Raw genomic sequence first — 20616 nt, 5'->3', positions numbered from 1 at the left:
TGATGTTGTCTTATAACTTCAATCAGTGAAGAAGTGTTACACAATCACGAGGGTGTCTAAACGATGAACACTGTTTCTCAGCCATAGAAGTCAAATTAAAGGTTTACATTGGGCCTACATTGAGTGCATCTTTAAGAAAGCTACAACGTTGAAACCTACATACCAGGCTCCCCCTAGAGTTGTGAGATGGTATTCACTTTTATCAGCTGGGGCAAAATGCCAGAAAACGCATAAAAGCTACAGAAGTCAGGACAGAGCATGTGGTGGTACATTTTATAGTAGGCTGTTATTAGGAGCACACACCACAAATATCTGTTCTTAGAATCCCAAATCATAACCAAGGCAAATTGCTCTCCTCTTCAATGTGCAGAAAATAAGATGTTGCTAAAAAGATGACCTCAGTTGAACGTGAGAACGATAGTTGTTACTGGCACAATTCTTTTCGATGTTACTTTTTTGTCAAGAAATGCAAGAATGGTAGAAGTCCTTAAATACAGTGAAAATATCTTCAAGTTGGCAACGCTGAAGCTGCTTTTGTTTGCTTTCCCTGTTTTACAAGTGCACATCAAAATAAAAGCAAAGCATAATTGACATTGTTTGGACTTCATTATGACTGCAGAGACTATGAACGGGCTTGGATGTGTCTTCAAATTCATCCATGAGGTTGGTGGGTTGGGGAAAAAAAATCTACATTAAAAAATAACCTCTGCTGCTCATTTGAGAAAGCCCCCTGCTCCCAAATTTTTGTTCACTCCTGATTATAAACATGTATGAAGACACCATTTGTCCATCCTGTTCAACGTTGACAACAATAGACACACACAAGCAATTTCAGTCGATAACTAATTTTAATAACTGCTTTATTAATGAAATATTAAGAAGACTTCACATATAGTTTGAACATGTACATATATAAATATATAAAAAAATAAGAAATGCTACACATTGTGCATAAGTGTGCTTTGCCTGGCAAAAGTACATATAAAATGTTTTGTATAAATTAATAAAAAATACATTGTTTTGTATATCAAGTCACAAAAATACTTAGATACTTAATACTTGATAGAGGTTCAGCAGATTGGTATTGTGGAGCATTGAAAATAGTATTTTTCGTGAGGGTATGTCATCATTAAAAAGTGCGAGCAGGAGCATATTTAAGTTGCTTGAATATGTCTGTTTCAACTGAACCCATTTTGCATGTTATTAATCTTTGAGGGGGGTACATGGCTATCTTTTTCAATATTGGTACAGCCATATTCCTATAACTTGGTGGCCTAGGAATCTGTGTTTGACATCCGATCATCACGTCTTGTCTGCATTGAATGAAAGAGGCACTATGTCCACAATTGGAGCACGTGACTGATGAGGCCGCAAGCGACATGTTTGCCATATGTAGGGTTTTTTTAGTTTCTGGCATGGTGGCATTCCTATTAGCAGTGCTAAATGTGAGTCTCCTTGAAACTGTTGTCTTAGAGTCTGTCTTGGTTCTTAGTAGCATTGTATTGTCAAAAAGCATGTCTTCCCTGCGTCTATATGGCTGTATCACAGATACAGGCTCATTTTGTTTCATTCGCAGACTCCGCCATTCTGACTTAGATCGCAATGGATCAAAAATGGGTTCTTGTTTAAGCTTGTCTGGAGGACATCTGATGGATCCAAGCCCTAGCCCTTTTTGTATTGAACCCATATTTGGTTGTGCCCTGAATCTCATTGGAATCTGGTCTTGATCAACAATTGGTCCTCCTCTAGGACGATATGCAGTCCGCATTGCCAATCCACGCCCTATAACATTTCGTCTCGAATGTGTTTTAGGTCTAAGGGGTTCGAGTTCTCTATCGACAATAAGTCCGCCCTTGGGTTTGTACTGACCCCGTAACTCATATCTAGACCCGAGTTCCTTTCTCTTATCTGCCAGACTAGTGAACTTCTTCGGTTTGAGTGGATTGGGGTCTTGATTAATTAGCAGTTCTTCACCAGGACTGCTTGAAACCTGGATCTCAGGTCTGGGCTCAATATCATTTTTTTTAATTTCTTGACTTCTGGTCTCAGTCGTTGGAGGAACAGGAGTTGCAAGCTTGGTTCTATATGGAGACAGTGGATGGATCTCCGACATTGGCTTTTCTTCTGTTATTTTGGTATCTGAACACCAGCTATCAACACTAGCCTTCTGTCTGTGATGTGAATCATGAATTGGTGGAAAGTTGACACTTTTCAGTGCTGATTTGTTTCCTTTCACCTGTTTTTGAGAAGTTTTGTCTCGAGCCTGTGATAGTTCTGTGTGTGACTCTTCAATGGTTTGAGACCCTTTTCTTTGTTCATTTAGCTCACCACAAACATTGGTTTTGCTCAGGACCCGTGGGGCAACTGTCGACTGTTGATCAGGAACTCTGATTGTAAATGATGGCCGTGTTGTTTTTTTCCTCTGTCGTGCAGGCGGAATTGGTCCTGGTCGATTTTTATCAGGTATGGCTTTCTCTTTTGGTGGCGGTGCCAGTGGCCCACGTTGGTGGGGTGTTTTAGGCCCAGATAGTCCTTTCCTTTCCTTTTCTCGGAGGTCTCTGCAAACATCCTCAGATTTCACTTGGTGCATTTTAGGCAGGTAGGCAGATCTTGCAGCATATGGAGAAAGTTGTGGCTCCTTTTGATTAGGTGTTGTGAAAGTAAGTGCATGTCGTACTGTTTTTACCTCATGAAGTGGTCTTTGGGTCCGCTCTGGTTGAGGCATACAAGATACGGTAACCTTTTTGTGTGGCGGGGTCACTGGGCTAGATGTATCCTGTCTATTTCTTCCTTTTTTTGATAGATCAGAAGAAACCTTATTGGTAGAGTCGTTTCCTGACTTAGATGTTTTAATAGTTGAAGAGGATGATTGGTGCTGATCAACAATGTGCGCTCTTCTAGGCCTAGAAGGGGGCTTTATTTCAGCTTTTGGACTTGGCTCATTTTTTTTAATACCTTGATACTTCTTTGGTTTATGATAAAAATGGTCACTGGGTGATGAGATAGAACTGACATTCATTGATGTTTCCCCCATCTGCTGCTTTTGTGCAGAGGTTTTGGGGAGTATCGGTGGGCATTCTTGGTCCGTCTGTCCAGGACTCAGTTCCCCCTTGCTTTCTATTTTCACTAATTCATCACATAAACCCTCTGGTTTGGGGCCCTGATGATCCTGGCATGGGAATGATTGCATATCTGATGTGACAGACTTTAGAGGGAGTTTTAGTTCATTTTGATCAGGGATCCTGAGACAGAATGCCTTCCTTCTCTTTCGCCTTTCTTCACGTGGTGGTGGCATTGTTGCTGGTCGAGGTATATGAAATATAGGGCTCTCTCCTTGTAATAGACGAATTGGTCCAAGTAAGTCCTCTGCATCAGACATGGTTGTCTCTTTCAATGATGATAGAACAGGTTCAGAGAAATCCCCTTTGGATGATAGTGAAGACCTTTCAGACCCACTATCAGATTCTTTACTCGTTTTTTGTGGTGAAAAAGGCACAGAACCAGTGGAGTCCTCAATATCAGATTCAGCAGTCTTTTGATGTAAGGATGGCACTTTTGCTGGTACAGCACCAACATTTGGCAATCTTTCAAAACTCCCGTCTGTATCAGATTCAGTGGGTTTTTTTTGCAGTTGTGTATGTAAATGTCTGTCTTCTGTCTCTAACAGATATGGACTAAATACAACCTCTGCACCAGATTCCATGGCATCAGTTGCTTCTCCCTTTTTGTCTGGTAATGGTATTCCTGTTGATATCTTTTCAATGTTTGGGACAAGTTCAAAGAGGCCCTCTGTATTAGTGTAACCGTGTAATGCTGTGGTCTCTTTGTCAGGTGATGGTTGTGGTTCATAGAACTCCTCCATAGCAAATACATCTGATTTGCATGCGTCTTCTGCATCAGGCACCATCATTTTAAAAGGAGATGGCGCTGATTCAGATACATTCCTTTCATTTGAGTATATTTCAGACACACCCTCCAGTAGTATGTTTTGATGTGGTGACGACACTGGTAGAGGTTGGATCTTAATGTCAGACAATGAGGTATGTTGGCATGGTGATGATGCTGATTCAGATATGTCCTCTCTTTCACACTCAGTGATAGTTTCTGGCATTTGTCCAAATATGTTTTCATCACAAATATGGGTGTCTATGGTAGGTAATACCTGAGCTAGGTCCTTACTATCAGACAAAGGTGTGTCTTTGGGTGGTGATGACATGAGTCTTGAAGTCTCCTCTGTACCCTGCAATGCTTTGGTGAAGAGCCCAGAATCAAAAAAATCTAGTTCTTTGTCCGGTGACAATGCTAACATTGAGGGGACTTCTTTGTCAGAGGAAGTCTTTTCCCCAGGTTCTGATGGAACGAGTCCCAATAGGTCATCAGTATCTGACACAGAAGATTCACTATGTAGCCACGAGATGGGTTCAAGAGGATAGTCATGATCCAAAACAGTGATCTCTTCATTTGGTCTTGTGACTGGTTCACACAAATCATCTGACAATGGGTCAAATAGGTCCTCTGTAGGTCGTGTTCGCACTGGTCTGGAAAATCTTTCTGTATCACACATGGACATATCTTTGTTTGGTGACAGCTCTGGTGTAGACCCATCCTCCGCATTTACGACCAGGTCAGATATATTAACTGTATCAGGTACACTGACCATTTTCTGTAATGATGGAACAAATAACGATAACTCATCTAGATCCAAAAAAGTAGGCACTTTGTGATGCAGTGGAACTAGTTGAGATGGGCCCCCTGTATCACTTAGTTCATCTGCATTTGGGAATTCCGTATCTAATAAAAGAGTTTCTCTCTCTGGTGACGTTTCAAGTCCGGATGACTGGGATGATTCTTGTATTTCAGATTCTGTTATCTGTCTGCGTGGTAGTGGGAGTGATTCAGAAAATGGTGACTGTGATATTTTATCTACATTTTGCGGTGGACTACAGAGATCTGTTGCAATGGTCTCCCCATAAGGTAAAGAGACTGATCCAGGAAGGTCCTCAACATTGGATATACACATCTCATTGTCTGCTGTTGCTGCTGCTGATGATGCAAATGGAAGTAAATGAGATTGACCTTCTATTTTAGAATCAGTGGTTTCTATGGGTGTTGATTGAATTGGTTCAGAAAAATCTTCTGTATCAAAGTCAAAGGTATATATTTGTGGTGATTGAATTAGTGCAGTCTTGTCTTCCATTTCAGGCTCAATGGTGGTTTCCATAAGTAAAAGAACCTGTTGAGACACACCTTCCTCATCCGTCTTTTTTCGTGGTGATGGCAACTTTCCAGCTATTCCTTCTGGATCACAATCATTGTCCTCCTTTTGTGGTGATCGTATTTGTCCAGTTACCGGCATATCTTTTTTAGCTGAGTCAGGTGTCTCCTCAACTGGAAAAGGAACTTCTTCATCACGATCTAAGAACTCACTTTGTGGTGATGGGACTTTTTCTCCATTGTCCTCTGTATCAGCGTCAGTGCTCTCTCTTTCGGGTGATGGTGTTCGTCTTGTCTTGTCTTTTTTTCCAGAAGCAGTGGTGTCTATTTGTGGTACGTCAACTGGTTCAGTCGTATCTTCTGTATCAAAGTCAGATGTATATTGTTGTGGTGATTGCGTCACTCCAATTGTGTCTTCCATTTCATCCTCAATTGTTTCCATTTGAGATGAGGACACGGGTTCTGGGATTTCTCCTTCATCAGCATCAACTATCTCCTCCCCATCTGGAACAGAAACTGGTTGAGATATGTTTTCAATTTGAGAATAAAGGTTTTCCATTTGTGGTGAAGACAAATATTCTGTGATTCCATCTGCATCTTGTGGATCAATGTCAAATGTATGTTTTTGTGGTGATTGCATCACTCTAGTTGTGTCTTCCATTTCAGACTCACCTTTTTCCACTTGAGGTGAGGACACAAGTTCTGGGATTTCTTCTTTTTCATCAATGTCCTCCCCATATGGAACAGAAACTGGTGGAGATATGTTTTCCACTTGATACTGAAGGTTTTCCATTTGTGGTGAAGACAAGGATTTTGAGATTTCATATGCATCATGGTCAAGGGTCTCACCATGTGGAAGAGGAGCTAGTTCTGCAATATCTTCATCAAAATCTGTGGTTTCTGATTGAGGGAAAAGAGCTAATCCAAATGTGTCTTCTGCATCAGCCTCTCCTGTCCTTTTTTGTGGTGATGACTTTCCTGCAATGTCTTCTTTGTTTGCGTCACTGTCTTCTTCTTGTGGTGATCGAATTCGTCCAGAAACATCTTCAGTTTCACTTTCAATGGTTTCAACCTGTGGTGGAGTCATGGGTCCACTGACGTCTTTTTTAGCTGAGTCAGTGGTCCCCTCATCTGGTAAAGGAAGTGGCTCTGACAAGCATTCTATATCACGATCTAAGAACTCACTTTGTGGTGTTGGAACCTTTTCTCTGCTGTATTCTGTATCAGCATCAGTGCTCTCTCTTTGGGGTGATGGTGTTAGTCGGGTCTTGTCTTTTTTTTCCGAAACAATGGTGTCCATCTGTGGTATGTCAACTGGTTCAGTCATGTCTTCTGTGTCAAAGTCAGATGTATATTCTTGTGGTGACTGCATCACTCCAGTTGTGCCTTCCATTTCATCCTCAACTGTTTCCATTTGAGGTGAGTACATGAGTTCTGGGATATCTCCTTCATCTGCATCAACTATATCCTCCCTATCTGGAACAGAAACTGGTTGAGAGATGTTTTCAATTTGAGATTGAAGGTTTTCCATTTGTGGTGAAGACAAAGATTCTCTGATGCCATCTACATCATGGTAAGGGGTCTCACCGTGTGCTAGAGGAACTAGTCTAGAAACTGATTCCTCATTAAACTCAATGGTTTCTGATTGAGGCAAAGGAGCTACCGGTACTGCAAATATGTCATCTGCATCAGCCTCTGCTGTCTTTTTTTGTGATGACGATTTTACCACAATGTCTTCTTTGTTTTCGTCAGTGTCCTCTATTTGTGGTGATTGTATTTGCTCAGTTATACCTTCCGTTTCACTTTCAAATAGGTCTTCTACATCAGGCGGAGGTGTCATTTTTTGTCGTGATGGCGACTTTCCAGCAATATCTTCTTTTTCCGTGTCACTGTCTTCTTTTTGTTGTGGTGGAATTTGTCCAGTTATATCTTGAGTTTCACATTCAAGTGTGTCTTCTGCATCAAGCGTTGCTGTCTTTTTTTGTGGTGATGGCGACTGTCCCGCAATGTCTTCTTTTTCAGCATCAGTGTCCTCCTTTTGTGGTGATTGAATTTGATGAGTTATATCTTCCATTTCACTTTCTAATATGTCTTGTACATCAGGCGGAGCTGTCATTTTTTGAGGTGATGGCGACTTTCCCGCAATATCTTCTTTGTCCGTGTCACTCTCTTCTTTTTGTGGTGATGGAATTTGTCCAGTTATATCTTGAGTTACACATTCAAGTGTGTCTTCTGTATCAGGGGCTGCTGTCTTTTTTGGTGGTGATGGCGACTGTCCCACAATGTCTTCTTTTTCAGCATCAGTGTCCTCCTTTTGTGGTGATTGAATTTGATCAGTTATATCTTCCATTTCACTTTCAAATATGTCTTCTACATCAGGTGGAGCTGTCATTTTTTGTGGTGATGGGAACTTTCCCGCAATGTCTTCTTTGTCCGTGTCACTGTCTTCTTTTCGTTGTGGTAGAATTTGCCCAGTGATATCTTCAGTTTCACTTTCAGGTGTGTCTTCTGCCTCAGGCGTTGCTGTTTTTTGGTGTGGTGATGGCAGCTGTCCCGCAAGGTCTTCTTTTTCAGCATCAGTGTCCTCCTGATGTGGTGATTGAATTTGATCAGTTACATCTTCTGTTTCACTTTCAAATATGCCTTTTGCATCAGGCGCTGCTGGCTTTTTTTGTGGTGATGGTGATTTTCCCAGTATGTCTTCTTTGTCACCGTCAATGTCCTCTTTTTGTGGAGATCGACTTTCTCCAGTTATATCTTCAGTTTCAGTCTCAAATATGTCCTCTTCATCAGGCACAGCTGTCATTGTTTGTGGTGATAGTGACTTTCCCACATTGTCTTCATTGTCAGCATCAATGTCCTCCTTTTGTGGTGATTGAATTTGATCAGTTATATCTTGAGTTACACATTCAAGTGTGTCTTCTGTATCAGGGGCTGCTGTCTTTTTTGGTGGTGATGGCGACTGTCCCACAATGTCTTCTTTTTCAGCATCAGTGTCCTCCTTTTGTGGTGATTGAATTTGATCAGTTATATCTTCCATTTCACTTTCAAATATGTCTTCTACATCAGGTGGAGCTGTCATTTTTTGTGGTGATGGCGACTTTCCCGCAATATCTTCTTTGTCCGTGTCACTCTCTTCTTTTTGTGGTGATGGAATTTGTCCAGTTATATCTTGAGTTTCACATTCAAGTGTATCTTCTGTATCAGGGGCTCCTGTCTTTTTTGGTGGTGGTGATGACGACTGTCCCGCAATGTCTTCTTTTTCAGCATCAGTGTCCTCCTGTTGTGGTGATTGAATTTCACCGGTTATATCTTCTGTTTCACTTTGAAATATGTCTTCTGCATCAGGCGCTGCTGTCTTTTTTTGTGGTGATGGTGATTTCCCCAGTATGTCTTCTTTGTCAGCGTCAATGTCCTCTTTTTCTGGTGATCGAATTTCTTCAGTTCCATCTTCAGTTTCACTTTCAAAGGTTTCTACCTGTGGTGGAGACATTAGTCCACTGATGTCTTTTTTAGCTGAGTCAGTGGTCTTCTCATCTGGTGAAGGAACTGGCTCTGACAAGCCTTCCATATAACGATCTAAGAATTCACTTTGTGGTGTTGCAATTTTTTCTCCGCTGCATTCTGTATCGGAGTCAGTGCTCTCTCTTTGGGGTGATGGTGTTAGTCTTGTCTTGTCTTTTATTTCCAAACCACTGGTGTCTATCTGTGGTACGTCAACTGGTTCAGTAATGTCTTCTGTGTCAAGGTCAGATGTATATTGTTGTGGTGTTTGCATCACTCCAGTTGTGTCTTTCATTTCATCCTCAATTGTTTCCATTTGAGGTGAGGACACAAGTTCCTTGATTTCTCCTTCATCAGCATCAACGATTTCCTCCATATCTGGAACAAAAACTGGTAGAGATACGTTTTCAACTTGAGACTGAAGGTTTTCCATTTGTGGTGAAGACAAAGATTCTGTGATGCCATCTGCATCATGGTCAGGGGTCTCACCATGTGGTTGAGGAGCTAGTCTAGAAATACCTTCCTCATCAAAATCAGTGGCCTCTCCTTGAGGTAAAGTAACAACTTCAAATGTGTCTTCTGTATCAGGCGCTGCTGTCTTTTTTGGTGATGATGGCGACTTTCCCGCAATGTCTTCTTCCGTGTCACCGTCTTCTTTTTGTTGTGATGGAATTTGTCCAGTTATATCTTCAGTTTCACTTTCAAGTGTGTCTTCTGCATCAGGCGTTGCTGTTTCTTTTTGTGGTGATGGCGACTGTCCCGCAATGTCTTCTTTTTCAGCATCAGTGTCCTCTTGTGGTGATTGAATTTGATCAGTTACATCTTCTGTTTCACTTTCAAATATGCCTTCTGCATCAGGCGCTGCTGGCTTTTTTTGTGGTGATGGTGATTTTCCCAGTATGTCTTCTTTGTCACCGTCAATGTCCTCTTTTTGTGGAGATCGACTTTCTCCAGTTGTATCTTCAGTTTCAGTCTCAAATATGTCCTCTTCATCAGGCACAGCTGTCATTGTTTGTGGTGATAGTGACTTTCCCACATTGTCTTCATTGTCAGCATCAATGTCCTCCTTTTGTGGTGATTGAATTTGATCAGTTATATCTTGAGTTACACATTCAAGTGTGTCTTCTGTATCAGGGGCTGCTGTCTTTTTTGGTGGTGATGGTGACTGTCCCACAATGTCTTCTTTTTCAGCATCAGTGTCCTCCTTTTGTGGTGATTGAATTTGATCAGTTATATCTTCCATTTCACTTTCAAATATGTCTTCTACATCAGGTGGAGCTGTCATTTTTTGTGGTGATGGCGACTTTCCCGCAATATCTTCTTTGTCCGTGTCACTCTCTTCTTTTTGTGGTGATGGAATTTGTCCAGTTATATCTTGAGTTTCACATTCAAGTGTATCTTCTGTATCAGGGGCTCCTGTCTTTTTTGGTGGTGATGACGACTGTCCCGCAATGTCTTCTTTTTCAGCATCAGTGTCCTCCTGTTGTGGTGATTGAATTTCACCGGTTATATCTTCTTTTTCACTTTGAAATATGTCTTCTGCATCAGGCGCTGCTGTCTTTTTTTGTGGTGATGGTGATTTCCCCAGTATGTCTTCTTTGTCAGCGTCAATGTCCTCTTTTTCTGGTGATCGAATTTCTCCAGTTCCATCTTCAGTTTCACTTTCAAAGGTTTCTACCTGTGGTGGAGACATTAGTCCACTGATGTCTTTTTTAGCTGAGTCAGTGGTCTTCTCATCTGGTGAAGGAACTGGCTCTGACAAGCCTTCCATATAACGATCTAAGAATTCACTTTGTGGTGTTGCAATTTTTTCTCCGCTGCATTCTGTATCGGAGTCAGTGCTCTCTCTTTGGGGTGATGGTGTTAGTCTTGTCTTGTCTTTTATTTCCAAACCACTGGTGTCTATCTGTGGTACGTCAACTGGTTCAGTAATGTCTTCTGTGTCAAGGTCAGATGTATATTGTTGTGGTGATTGCATCACTCCAGTTGTGTCTTTCATTTCATCCTCAATTGTTTCCATTTGAGGTGAGGACACAAGTTCCTTGATTTCTCCTTCATCAGCATCAACGATTTCCTCCATATCTGGAACAAAAACTGGTAGAGATATGTTTTCAACTTGAGACTGAAGGTTTTCCATTTGTGGTGAAGACAAAGATTCTGTGATGCCATCTGCATCATGGTCAGGGGTCTCACCATGTGGTTGAGGAGCTAGTCTAGAAATACCTTCCTCATCAAAATCAGTGGCCTCTCCTTGAGGTAAAGTAACAACTTCAAATGTGTCTTCTGTATCAGGCGCTGCTGTCTTTTTTGGTGATGATGGCGACTTTCCCGCAATGTCTTCTTCCGTGTCACCGTCTTCTTTTTGTTGTGATGGAATTTGTCCAGTTATATCTTCAGTTTCACTTTCAAGTGTGTCTTCTGCATCAGGCGTTGCTGTTTCTTTTTGTGGTGATGGCGACTGTCCCGCAATGTCTTCTTTTTCAGCATCAGTGTCCTCTTGTGGTGATTGAATTTGATCAGTTACATCTTCTGTTTCACTTTCAAATATGCCTTCTGCATCAGGCGCTGCTGGCTTTTTTTGTGGTGATGGTGATTTTCCCAGTATGTCTTCTTTGTCACCGTCAATGTCCTCTTTTTGTGGAGATCGACTTTCTCCAGTTGTATCTTCAGTTTCAGTCTCAAATATGTCCTCTTCATCAGGCACAGCTGTAATTGTTTGTGGTGATAGTGACTTTCCCACATTGTCTTCATTGTCAGCATCAATGTCCTCCTTTTGTGGTGATTGAATTTGATCAGTTATATCTTCCATTTTACTTTCAAATATGTCTTCTACATCAGGTGGAGCTGTCATTTTTTGTGGTGATGGCGACTTTCCCGCAATATCTTCTTTGTCCGTGTCACTCTCTTCTTTTTGTGGTGATGGAATTTGTCCAGTTATATCTTGAGTTTCACATTCAAGTGTGTCTTCTGTATCAGGGGCTCCTGTCTTTTTTGGTGGTGATGACGACTGTCCCGCAATGTCTTCTTTTTCAGCATCAGTGTCCTCCTGTTGTGGCGATTGAATTTCACCGGTTATATCTTCTGTTTCACTTCGAAATATGTCTTCTGCATCAGGCGCTGCTGTCTTTTTTTGTGGTGATGGTGATTTCCCCAGTATGTCTTCTTTGTCAGCGTCAATGTCCTCTTTTTCTGGTGATCGAATGTCTCCAGTTCCATCTTCAGTTTCACTTTCAAAGGTTTCTACCTGTGGTGGAGACATTAGTCCACTGATGTCTTTTTTAGCTGAGTCAGTGGTCTTCTCATCTGGTGAAGGAACTGGCTCTGACAAGCCTTCTATATCACGATCTAAGAATTCACTTTGTGGTGTTGGAACTTTTTCTCTGCTGCATTCTGTATCGGAGTCAGTGCTCTCTCTTTGGGGTGATGGTGTTAGTCTTGTCTTGTCTTTTATTTCCAAACCAGTGGTGTCTATCTGTGGTACGTCAACTGGTTCGGTAATGTCTTCTGTGTCAAGGTCAGATGTATATTGTTGTGGTGATTGCATCACTCCAGTTGTGCCTTCCATTTCATCCTCAACTGTTTCCATTTGAGGTGAGGACACGAGTTCTTTGATTTCTCCTTCATCACGATCAACTATTTCCTCCCCATCTGGAACAGAAACTGGTTGAGATATGTTCTCAACTTGAGACTGAAGGTTTTCCATTTGTGGTGAGGGCAAAGATTCTGTGATGCCATCTGCATGGTCAGGGGTCTCACCATGTGGTTGAGGAGCTAGTCTAGAAATACCTTCCTCATCAAAATCAGTGGTCTCTCGTTGAGGTAAAGGAACAACTCCAAATATGTCTTCGGTATCAGGCACTGCTGTCTTTTTTGATGATGATGGCGACTTTCCCGCAATGTCTTCTTCTTCCGTGTCACTCTCTTCTTTTTGTGGTGGTGGAATTTGTCCAGTTTTATCTTCAGTTTCACTTTCAAGTGTGTCTTCTGCATCAGGCGTTGCAGTCTTTTTTTGTGGTGATGGCGATTGTCCCACAATGTCTTCTTTTTCAGCACCAGTGTCCTCCTTTTGTGGTGATCGAATTTCTCCAGTTCCATCTTCAGTTTCACTTTCAATGGTTTCGACCTGTGCTGGAGACATTAGTCCATTGACGTCTTTATTAGCTGAGTCAGTGGTCTCCTCATCTGGTAAAGGAACTGGCTCTGACAAGCCTTCTTCATCACGATCTAAGAACTCACTTTGTGGTGTTGGAACTTTTTCTCTCCTACATTCTGTATCGGAGTCAGTGCTCTCTCTTTGTGGTGACGGTATTGGTCTTGTCCCGTCTTTCATTTCCAAACCAGTGCTGTCTATCTGTGATACGTCAACTGGTTCAGTAATGTCTTCTGTGTCAAGGTCAGATGTATATTGTTGTGGTGATTGCATCGCTCCAGTTGTGCCTTCCATTTCATCCTCAACTGTTTCCATTTGAGGTGAGGACACAAGTTCCTTGAATTCTCCTTCATCAGCATCAACTATTTCCTCCAAATCTGGAACAGAAACTGGTTGAGATATGTTTTCAACTTGAGAGTGAAGCTTTTCCATTTGTGGTGAAGACAATGATTGTGTAATGCCATCTGCATCATGGTCAGTGGTCTCACCATGTGGATGAGGAGCTAGCCTAGAAGTGACTTCCTCATCAAAATCAGTGGTCTCTCCTTGAGGTAAAGGAACAACTCCAAATGCGTCTTCTGTATCAGGGGCTGCTGTCTTTTTTGGTGGTGATGGCGACTTTCCTGCAATGTCTTCTTTGTCCGTGTCACTGTCTTCTTTTTGTTGTGGTGGAATTTGCTCAGTGATATCTTCAGTTTCACTTTCAAGTGCGTCTTCTGCCTCAGGTGGAGCTGTCATTTTTTGTGGTGATGGCGACTTTCCCGCAATATCTTCTTTGTCCGTGTCACTCTCTTCTTTTTGTGGTGATGGAATTTGTCCAGTTATATCTTGAGTTTCACATTCAAGTGTGTCTTCTGTATCAGGGGCTCCTGTCTTTTTTGGTGGTGATGACGACTGTCCCGCAATGTCTTCTTTTTCAGCATCAGTGTCCTCCTGTTGTGGCGATTGAATTTCACCGGTTATATCTTCTGTTTCACTTTGAAATATGTCTTCTGCATCAGGTGCTGCTGTCTTTTTTTGTGGTGATGGTGATTTCCCCAGTATGTCTTCTTTGTCAGCGTCAATGTCCTCTTTTTCTGGTGATCGAATGTCTCCAGTTCCATCTTCAGTTTCACTTTCAAAGGTTTCTACCTGTGGTGGAGACATTAGTCCACTGATGTCTTTTTTAGCTGAGTCAGTGGTCTTCTCATCTGGTGAAGGAACTGGCTCTGACAAGCCTTCTATATCACGATCTAAGAATTCACTTTGTGGTGTTGGAACTTTTTCTCTGCTGCATTCTGTATCGGAGTCAGTGCTCTCTCTTTGGGGTGATGGTGTTAGTCTTGTCTTGTCTTTTATTTCCAAACCAGTGGTGTCTATCTGTGGTACGTCAACTGGTTCGGTAATGTCTTCTGTGTCAAGGTCAGATGTATATTGTTGTGGTGATTGCATCACTCCAGTTGTGCCTTCCATTTCATCCTCAACTGTTTCCATTTGAGGTGAGGACACAAGTTCCTTGATTTCTCCTTCATCACGATCAACTATTTCCTCCCCATCTGGAACAGAAACTGGTTGAGATATGTTCTCAACTTGAGACTGAAGGTTTTCCATTTGTGGTGAGGGCAATGATTGTGTAATGCCATCTGCATCATGGTCAGTGGTCTCACCATGTGGTTGAGGAGCTAGCCTAGAAGTGACTTCCTCATCAAAATCAGTGGTCTCTCCTTGAGGTAAAGGAACAACTCCAAATGCGTCTTCTGTATCAGGGGCTGCTGTCTTTTTTGGTGGTGATGGCGACTTTCCTGCAATGTCTTCTTTGTCCGTGTCACTGTCTTCTTTTTGTTGTGGTGGAATTTGCTCAGTGATATCTTCAGTTTCACTTTCAAGTGCGTCTTCTGCCTCAGGCGTTGCTGTCTTTTTTTGTGGTGATGGCGACTGTCCCGCAATGTCTTCTTTTTCAGCATCAGTGTCCTCCTTATGTGGTGATTGAATTTGATCAGTTATATCTTCCGTTTCACTTTCAACTATGCCTTCTGCATCAGGCGCTGGCGGCTTTTTTTGTGGTGATGGTGATTTTCCCAGTATGTCTTCTTTGTCAACGTCAATGTCCTCTTTTTGTGGAGATCGACTTTCTCCAGTTGTATCTTCAGTTTCAGTCTCAAATATGTCCTCTTCATCAGGCACAGCTGTCATTGTTTGTGGTGATAGTGACTTTCCCACAATGTCTTCATTGTCAGCATCAATGTCCTCCTTTTGTGGTGATTGAATTTGATCAGTTATATCTTCCATTTTACTTTCAAATATGTCTTCTACATCAGGTGGAGCTGTCATTTTTTGTGGTGATGGCGACTTTCCCGCAATATCTTCTTTGTCCGTGTCACTCTCTTCTTTTTGTGGTGGTGGAATTTGTCCAGTTATATCTTGAGTTTCACATTCAAGTGTGTCTTCTGGATCAGGGGCTCGTGTCTTTTTTGGTGGTGATGACGAATGTCCCGCAATGTCTTCTTTTTCAGCATCACTGTCCGGTTGTGGTGATTGAATTTCACCGGTTATATCTTCTGTTTCACTTTGAAATATGTCTTTTGCATCAGGCACTGCTGTCTTTTTTTGTGGTGATGGTGATTTCCCCAGTATGTCTTCTTTGTCCGTGTCACTGTCTTCTTTTTGTTGTGGTGGAATTAGCCCAGTGATATCTTCAGTTTCACTTTCAAGTGCGTCTTCTGCATCAGGCGTTGCGGTCTTTTTTTGTGGTGATGGTGAGTGTCCCGCAATGTCTTCTTTTTCAGCACCAGTGTCCTCCTTTTGTGGTGATTGAATTTGATCGGTTACATCTTCCGTTTCACTTTCAAATATGTCTTCTGCATCAGGCGCTGCTGTCTTTTTTTGTGGTGATGGTGATTTTCCCAGTATATCTTCTTTGTCCTCTTTTTCTGGTGATTGAATTTCTCCAGTTCCATCTTCACTTTCAATGGTTTCTACCTGTGGTGGAGACATTATTCCATTGACGTCTTCATGAGCCGAGTCAGTGGTCTCCTCATCTGGTAAAGGAACTGGCTCTGACAAGCCTTCTATATCACGATCTAATAACTCACGTTGTGGTGATGGAACTTTTTCTCCGTTGCATTCAGTGTCGGAGTCAGTGCTCTCTCTTTGAGGTGATGGTGTTAGTCTTGTCTTGTCTTTTTCCGAACCAGTGCTGTCTATCTGTGGTACGTCAACTGGTTGAGTAATGTCTTCTGTGTCAAAGTCAGATGTATATTGTTGTGGTGATTGCATCACTCCAGTTGTGTCTTCCATTTCATCCTCAATTGTTTCCATTTGAGGTGAGGACACAATTTCCTTGAGTTCTCCTTCATCAGGATCAACTATTTCCTCCCCATCTGGAACAGAAACTGGTTGAGATACGTTTTCAACCTGAGACTGAAGGTTTTCCATTTGTGGTGAAGACAAAGATTCCGTGATGCCATCAGCATCATGGTCAGGGGTCTCACTGTGTGGTCGAGGAACTAGTCTAGAAACGGATTCCTCATCGAACTCAATGGTTTCTGATTGAGGTAAAGGAGCTACTTCAAACATGTCATCTGCAGCAGCTTCTGCTGTCTTTTTTTGTGATGGCGATTTTCCCACAATGTCTTCTTTGTCCGCGTCACTCTCTTCTTTTTGTGGTGGTGGAATTTGTCCCGTTATATCTTCAGTTTCACTTTCAAGTGTGTCTTCTGCATCAGGCGTTGCTGTTTCTTTTTGTGGTGATGGCGACTGTCCCACAATGTCTTCTTTTTCAGCATCAGTGTCCTCTTGTGGTGATTGAATTTGATCAGTTACATCTTCTGTTTCACTTTCAAATATGCCTTCTGCATCAGGCGCTGCTGGCTTTTTTTGTGGTGATGGTGATTTTCCCAGAATGTCTTCTTTGTCAGCGTCAATGTCCTCTTTTCCTGGTGATCGAATTTCTCCAGTTCCATCTTCAGTTTCACTTTCAATGGTTTCGACCTGTGCTGGAGACATTAGTCCATTGACGTCTTTATTAGCTGAGTCAGTGGTCTCCTCATCTGGTAAAGGAACTGGCTCCGACAAGCCTTCTTCATCACGATCTAAGAACTCACTTTGTGGTGTTGGAACTTTTTCTCTCCTACATTCTGTATGGGAGTCAGTGCTCTCTCTTTGTGGTGACGGTGTTGGTCTTGTCCCGTCTTTCATTTCCAAACCAGTGCTGTCTATCTGTGGTAGGTCAACTGGTTCAGTAATGTCTTCTTTGTCAAGGTCAGATATATATTGTTGTGGTGATTGCATCACTCCAGTTGTGCCTTCCATTTCATCCTCAACTGTTTCCATTTGAGGTGAGGACACGAGTTCTTTGATTTCTCCTTCATCACGATCAACTATTTCCTCCCCATCTGGAACAGAAACTGGTTGAGATATGTTCTCAACTTGAGACTGAAGGTTTTCCATTTGTGGTGAAGACAAAGATTCTGTGATGCCATCTCCATCATGGTCAGGGGTCTCACCATGTGGTTGAGGAGATAGTCTAGAAATACCTTCCTCATCAAAATCAGTGGCCTCTCCTTGAGGTAAAGGAACAACTCCAAATATGTCTTCGGTATCAGGCACTGCTGTCTTTTTTGATGATGATGGCGACTTTCCCGCAATGTCTTCTTCTTCCGTGTCACTGTCTTCTTTTTGTGGTGGTGGAATTTGTCCCGTTATATCTTCAGTTTCACTTTCAAGTGTGTCTTCTGCATCAGGCGTTGCTGTTTCTTTTTGTGGTGATGGCGACTGTCCCGCAATGTCTTCTTTTTCAGCATCAGTGTCCTCTTGTGGTGATTGAATTTGATCAGTTACATCTTCTGTTTCACTTTCAAATATGCCTTCTGCATCAGGCGCTGCTGGCTTTTTTTGTGGTGATGGTGATTTTCCCAGAATGTCTTCTTTGTCAGCGTCAATGTCCTCTTTTTCTGGTGATCGAATTTCTCCAGTTCCATCTTCAGTTTCACTTTCAATGGTTTCGACCTGTGCTGGAGACATTAGTCCATTGACGTCTTTATTAGCTGAGTCAGTGGTCTCCTCATCTGGTAAAGGAACTGGCTCCGACAAGCCTTCTTCATCACGATCTAAGAACTCACTTTGTGGTGTTGGAACTTTTTCTCTCCTACATTCTGTATCGGAGTCAGTGCTCTCTCTTTGTGGTGACGGTGTTGGTCTTGTCCCGTCTTTCATTTCCAAACCAGTGCTGTCTATCTGTGGTAGGTCAACTGGTTCAGTAATGTCTTCTTTGTCAAGGTCAGATGTATATTGTTGTGGTGATTGCATCACTCCAGTTGTGCCTTCCATTTCACCCTCAACTGTTTCCATTTGAGGTGAGGACACGAGTTCTTTGATTTCTCCTTCATCACGATCAACTATTTCCTCCCCATCTGGAACAGAAACTGGTTGAGATATGTTCTCAACTTGAGACTGAAGGTTTTCCATTTGTGGTGAAGACAAAGATTCTGTGATGCCATCTCCATCATGGTCAGGGGTCTCACCATGTGGTTGAGGAGCTAGTCTAGAAATACCTTCCTCATCAAAATCAGTGGCCTCTCCTTGAGGTAAAGGAACAACTCCAAATATGTCTTCGGTATCAGGCACTGCTGTCTTTTTTGATGATGATGGCGACTTTCCCGCAATGTCGTCTTCTTCCGTGTCACTGTCTTCTTTTTGTGGTGGTGGAATTTGTCCCGTTATATCTTCAGTTTCACTTTCAAGTGTGTCTTCTGCATCAGGCGTTGCTGTTTCTTTTTGTGGTGATGGCGACTGTCCCGCAATGTCTTCTTTTTCAGCATCAGTGTCCTCTTGTGGTGATTGAATTTGATCAGTTACATCTTCTGTTTCACTTTCAAATATGCCTTCTGCATCAGGCGCTGCTGGCTTTTTTTGTGGTGATGGTGATTTTCCCAGCATGTCTTCTTTGTCAGCGTCAATGTCCTCTTTTTCTGGTGATCGAATTTCTCCAGTTCCATCTTCAGTTTCACTTTCAATGATTTCGACCTGTGCTGGAGACATTAGTCCATTGACGTCTTTATTAGCTGAGTCAGAGGTCTCCTCATCTGGTAAAGGAACTGGCTCTGACAAGCCTTCTTCATCACGATCTAAGAACTCACTTTGTGGTGTCGGAACTTTTTCTCTCCTACATTCTGTATCGGAGTCAGTGCTCTCTCTTTGTGGTGACGGTGTTGGTCTTGTCCCGTCTTTCATTTCCAAACCAGTGCTGTCTATCTGTGGTAGGTCAACTGGTTCAGTAATGTCTTCTTTGTCTAGGTCAGATGTATATTGTTGTGGTGATTGCATCACTCCAGTTGTGCCTTCCATTTCATCCTCGACTGTTTCCATTTGAGGTGAGGACACGAGTTCTTTGATTTCTCCTTCATCACGATCAACTATTTCCTCCCCATCTGGAACAGAAACCGGCTGAGATACGTTTTCAACCTGAGACTGAAGGTTTTCCATTTGTGGTGAAGACAAAGATTCTGTGATGCCATCAGCATCATGGTCAGGGGTCTCACTGTGTGGTCGAGGAACTAGTCTAGAAACGGATTCCTCATCAAACTCAATGGTTTCTGATTGAGGTAAAGGAGCTACTTCAAACATGTCATCTGCAGCAGCTTCTGCTGTCTTTTTTTGTGATGGCGATTTTCCCACAATGTCTTCTTTGTCCGTGTCACTCTCTTCTTTTTGTGGTGGTGGAATTTTTCCAGTTGTATCCTCAGTTTCACATTCAAGTGTGTCTTCTGCATCAGGCGTTGCTGTTTCTTTTTGTGGTGATGGCGACTGTCCCGCAATGTCTTCTTTTTCAGCATCAGTGTCTTCTTGTGGTGATTGAATTTGATCAGTTACATCTTCTGTTTCACTTTCAAATATGCCTTCTGCATCAGGCGCTGCTGGCTTTTTTTGTGGTGACGGTGTTGGTCTTGTCCCGTCTTTCATTTCAAAACCAGTGCTGTCTATCTGTGGTAGGTCAACTGGTTCAGTAATGTCTTCTTTGTCAAGGTCAGATGTATGTTGTTGTGGTGATTGCATCAGTCCAGTTGTGCCTTCCATTTCATCCTCAATTGTTTCCATTTGAGGTGAGGACACAAGTTCTTTGATTTCTCCTTCATCACGATCAACTATTTCCTCCCCATCTGGAACAGAAACTGGTTGAGATATGTTCTCAACTTGAGACTGAAGGTTTTCCATTTGTGGTGAGGGCAAAGATTCTGTGATGCCATCTGCATGGTCAGGGGTCTCACTATGTGGTTGAGGAGCTAGTCTAGAAATACCTTCCGCATCAAAATCAGTGGCCTCTCCTTGAGGTAAAGCAATAACTCCAAATATGTCTTCTGTATCAGGCGCTGCTGTCTTTTTTGGTGATGATGGCGACTTTCCCGCAATGTCTTCTTCTTCCGTTTCACTGTCTTCTTTTTGTTGTGATGAAATTTGTCCAGTTATATCTTCAGTTTCACTTTCAAGTGTGTCTTCTGCATCAGGCGTTGCTGTTTCTTTTCGTGGTGATGGCGACTGTCCCGCAATGTCTTCTTTTTCAGCATCAGTGTCCTCTTGTGGTGATTGAATTTGATCAGTTACATCTTCGGTTTCAATTTCAAATATGCCTTCTGCATCAGGTGCTGCTGGCTTTTTTTGTGGTGATGGTGATTTTTCCAGCAAGTCTTCTTTGTCAGCGTCAATGTCCTCTTTTTCTGGTGATTGAAATTTTCCAGTTATATCTTCAGTTTCACTTTCTAAGGTTTCTACAT

At 42.3% G+C, this 20616-nt stretch overlaps 1 long non-coding RNA gene across 1 annotated transcript; it reads left to right on the top strand.

The window, feature by feature from the left end:
- The first annotated feature begins 5617 nt into the window (after nt 1-5617).
- LOC127595713 (uncharacterized) lies at nt 5618-13582 on the top strand. Its single transcript, XR_007961316.1, has 3 exons — nt 5618-5764; nt 10847-10974; nt 13420-13582. It is a non-coding gene; the product is annotated as an uncharacterized LOC127595713 (long non-coding RNA).
- Nucleotides 13583-20616: the final 7034 nt, after the last annotated feature.

This window comes from Hippocampus zosterae, chromosome 2, assembly GCF_025434085.1.
Source record: "Hippocampus zosterae strain Florida chromosome 2, ASM2543408v3, whole genome shotgun sequence".
Lineage (NCBI taxonomy): Eukaryota > Metazoa > Chordata > Actinopteri > Syngnathiformes > Syngnathidae > Hippocampus > Hippocampus zosterae.
Note: the sequence above shows the minus strand (reverse complement) of the source record. Positions and strands in the feature narration are given on the sequence as shown.